Below are 4,338 nucleotides of genomic sequence, written 5' to 3'. Positions count from 1 at the left end.
CAGGGAAAAATGTCTTCTGATTTGGAATTTCACTGCAGGAAGCATGCAGATGCACATGCACGGATGCTGCGTGTCACGGAGGAGGCTGGCAGGGGGGTTGGGGGCCTCTGGCTGCCAGCACACACAGCGACAAGCAAGAGCTGAGTGTGCGCCTTTAAATTCTGTGACCCACTTTTCACAGCTGGGGCCGGCTGGCAGGGAATAGGCTCGTGCACTCTGCCTTGAATAATTGGGACTGCAAGGTGAATGTGAGCGGAATAGCTAAGGATGGGAGGACCACCCCCCCACCCCACCCCACCCCTTCTTTCCACTCTTTCACTCAGCTGGCTTCACACCAGCACATCACACGCCACCAGCAGAGTCCTCAAGTCATTCTCTGGGAAATCACAAGTGATGGGAAATGGAAAGCCTTGTTGGAAAATGGGATGCTTTACGTTCAAATGGAAACTGAAAGTGATAGAAGTGTCACGTGAAGATGCCGTACATCATACCATCCCCCCCTTTCCCTCCATTCTCTCCCCCTGTTATGTTTGCGCCGCTCTCCTCATTTCCGTCTCCCCGTCCCCTGCTGGATGCAGTGATGCATCGTCCCTTCCAGGGATGGAAAAAGACAGCCTGTCCTGGCTGCTGAAGAGAAAGATAATCACCGTCAGCATCTCCACATTTCCTTTCAAGTGGAAGACACGTCTCATTTTGTCTCCTACACACGCATAGCGCCTCTTCATTCACATGACAAGCCAGATGGAGGAAGTGTACTAAGGACGCATTCCACAGTCTCCTCATGATGATAACCATAGAGCCACAAATGTAATAACGTCGCTTCAGCTTGGACACCAAAGCAGTAAACGCGACTCCATCCCAAGTAAACCAGAACGTCAGGTGTGTTTTGTCTGAATGTGAAGAGGCTGACCTCCCAGGCACACCCAGTGATCTAAGCTGCATGTCGCAATACCAACGTTGCTTTTATTTGCACTTGGGAGCCGGCTAACATTCCTAAATATCTTATAATAATAATAATAAGGCTGCACGGCAACAGTGGCCATACCTTTACCAACAAGGGCCACATTGTGAAAAATGCAAGGATTTAGGGGCCGATTTGAAATTTTTAGAAATTTCACTCTTTTTTTTCCCCATTTTTGTTTTTCATTTTTCAAGTATTTCATGTTTCCTCATAAATAACATTAATCAATTATCTTCCTGACTTTATTTGTATAATATTACAGTATAACAAGATCATTTTCCTGAAATGACAACTTTTGTGTTGTTTTCTTTCATAATATTACAAGTTACATTTTAAAAAATATATATATTTAATATTTCTACTGTGCTTATAAAATGGCATTATTATTCCTAATAATATTATAAATTTATTCTCTTAATATTTAGACTTTTTAGTCTCCTTTTTCCATTGCTTTTCCCGTATTGTAACCTTTTTCGCAACCTAATTGTAAAAAAAATACTATTTTATTCATTGTTTTGTTTCTCACAAAATCACAAAATAAACATTTTGAAGGTAAATTATTATCTTTTGTGCACCTAATATAATTTCATGCTGTTGCAACATTATTTTGGTGAAATATTCCTGTAAAATTGCTGCAGATTTTTCAGGTTTTTTTTTAAACTTATTACATTATATTTTTAGAATACTTTATTTAAAAGACCACACTTTGGACATCCCTGCTCTCTGGCGACCGTTAGGACACGGGACCAGGCCATTTCCATTCTCACCCATGCAAATGGCCTACAAATGTCTTGGAGGTAACTCAGCCGCTGGAACAGATTGCATTGAGGTTTCAACTTCTACTCACTCTTGAACTAAATATTTTATTCTACAAGTACAAGCCACTTTCTCAACTTTATAAATACAACATAAACCCTGTGTGTGTGTGTGTGTGTGTTAAGTCTTTTTCATTTCACTACAATGACTCCATTCAATTTTTCAGCGCACCAGCCATAATAAATGTTACTATGCATGCAGAAAATCTGAAGCATGTACTACTTTACACAGGAACATTTCTACTAGTACTACTCCGATTAGTACAGCATGAGTCAAATATACAGTGTTGTACAAACATCTTGGATCAAGATATTCGACTATTGCTGGGTTTTCGCACACTTTAAGGCTCATTCTTCAGACAAAATGTCCAATAAAAGGGAAAAAACAGAAACGGGAGGCTGTACTGTGTGGGTATTATATCAAAAATTTAAGGTGATACAGAAATATGAGAAGTAATAAAAAGGAAATAGGCTGGAAAAACAACCACTACCTCCTCTGTGGATGACACTAATAGTACTATTGGGTTGTTTATGGCATTAGGGTTCTAAATATATAGGACGAGGGTGGAAAAATGGCCCAAAACTAGAACATCCTACATGTATGCTGTGTTACCATAATGTAGACAATAGGACATGAGCACCACAGGGATTAATTGCAGGGATTTAGAATTAATAGCACTATTTACTTACTCAAACCGCCATATGCCCACTGGCTTGTTTGTCTAGGAGCGATGTGTTTTCGTTCCTTCTTTCTTTGCATGATTGATTGATGGAAAAAGGGGCGGGGGGGTATGTCGACAGATTCTCCTTCATGCCATCTGTTTTATAGTGAAATATGTAAACACACAAGGAGAAAACAAACTAGAGCAGCATGCATACAATGAATAGATATTATTTGGCATCCTTTACCAAGGCCTTGCTGCGGAGGAGGTGGTCCTGTCTGCTGCCTCAGAGGTAATACAAGGCAATACGAGGTAGTACGAGGACAAGGTTTGTGGAGTAGACTGCTTGTCCTTTTCAGGGTTTATTCTGAGTCACCTCAGTTCACTTAAAAAAAAAACAAAAAACAAAGGAGTATTAAACGACGATGAATTGGACACGTCCACATTGTTGTTGGTTGGTGTTTTCATCCATATTCATTTATTGATGAGCCATGCAGCTTTAGGTCTGCACAGACAGAGTCCCAAAATCCAACTCCCCCTGGGAACTAATTAGAGAATATTTTATCTTGAACACGATAACAAATAAGATGCGACCTTGAGCCTCACCTCAGGCTCTTACCACCTGGTTTCAATCACAGTTCCTACCCGTTTCACCTCACCAGACACCACAAAGCCTTCCTCCCAAGAGGTGTTTGTTTGCTGCTGTATACCTACAGGGCAGATAGCTCATCCCTCATACCTCCTCCTCCATGGATGGAATGGTCAAAACAGCTGGTTGCCATGGTTTCCCCAAAGCCAATCAGGGGCCGTTTGACTCCATGGGTTCATGTGGGGGTAAGCTTAGCCTACACGGTCTAACACTGATATGAGAGGAGATTAGCATACATTCAGCCTTGCTCAATTATCTTTGGCTTAACTTGAAATAGTTGCTCTGCTTGAATGAGGTCTCTCCATAGTACTGTACAGTATATTAAACGCGTAGCATTGGTGGTACATGGTAAAATTGTCAATATACACGACAGCTTCTTCCATTTGAGTGGCATAAATTGGAATTGTGTAACTAAACGATTTATTAGCTCATTTTTGTGGACACGATTGGTTTAAAGTGCTGACAAGTCATTTTGATTGACTTTTATACAAAGGGTTAGAGCTCTCTCTAGCGGATGAAGGGAACAAGTACATGTACATGTTAAAAATGGTATAGTAAAGTCTATAAAAATCTTCTTAAGAAGTGAACTATCCGTATTATTAAACACGTCACAATAATGTATTATACAAGGTTGCTTACATTGTAGGTTTCACTTTCAAGTTGTTGTTTGTTTTAGCAGTAAATTTGATACACATGAGTGTGAATGTTGGTCAATACATTTCACAACAGACCAGACTGTTGCTGTTAATGTTGCTTAATATTGTGTATGTATATGTGAATCTCAGGCAAATTACTTATAAAAAGAAAATTACAATGGTACTACAGTATGTTGTTTTTAAAACTTAACATGGGAAGGAACCATATTAGGAGTACCTTTTATACCAAAACCAGCATTTCCTTTAAACTTTAAAAATCTATATATTTTGTGCTTAAATCCAACCTAAACATAAAGCATTAACTTCATACAATCATTCTGTAAGAGCTAATCCAATCCCAGCAGGCAATTACCACGCCTCCCCCATAGGAAGTAAGTGTATGACGTCACGCCCTTCATTCATAAACTGCATTAGCAGCTCTCTACCAGTAGGTGTCATTGTAACAATTGTAAACAACAGGTAGTTTCGCTCATACACTTTCCACGGTGTCATGGCTAATCATACGACCTAATTCAAGGACAAGTTGTAAAGTTCTGAAAAATCTTAACAATAAGTGTTGCAAAGTGGACAAAAGTTGTTTAAGTAGTAAGGTTGT

The 4,338-nt window shown here is 39.7% G+C and overlaps 1 long non-coding RNA gene across 1 annotated transcript; it reads right to left on the bottom strand.

The window, feature by feature from the left end:
* Nucleotides 1-518: 518 nt before the first annotated feature.
* On the bottom strand, nucleotides 519-2,822 carry LOC131107089 (uncharacterized). Its single transcript, XR_009120205.1, has 3 exons — nucleotides 2,686-2,822; nucleotides 2,467-2,594; nucleotides 519-627 (listed from the first exon to the last, which is right to left on the bottom strand). It is a non-coding gene; the product is annotated as an uncharacterized LOC131107089 (long non-coding RNA).
* Nucleotides 2,823-4,338: the final 1,516 nt, after the last annotated feature.

The sequence above is a fragment of the Doryrhamphus excisus genome, chromosome 19 (assembly GCF_030265055.1).
Source record: "Doryrhamphus excisus isolate RoL2022-K1 chromosome 19, RoL_Dexc_1.0, whole genome shotgun sequence".
NCBI lineage: Eukaryota > Metazoa > Chordata > Actinopteri > Syngnathiformes > Syngnathidae > Doryrhamphus > Doryrhamphus excisus.
Note: the sequence above shows the minus strand (reverse complement) of the source record. Positions and strands in the feature narration are given on the sequence as shown.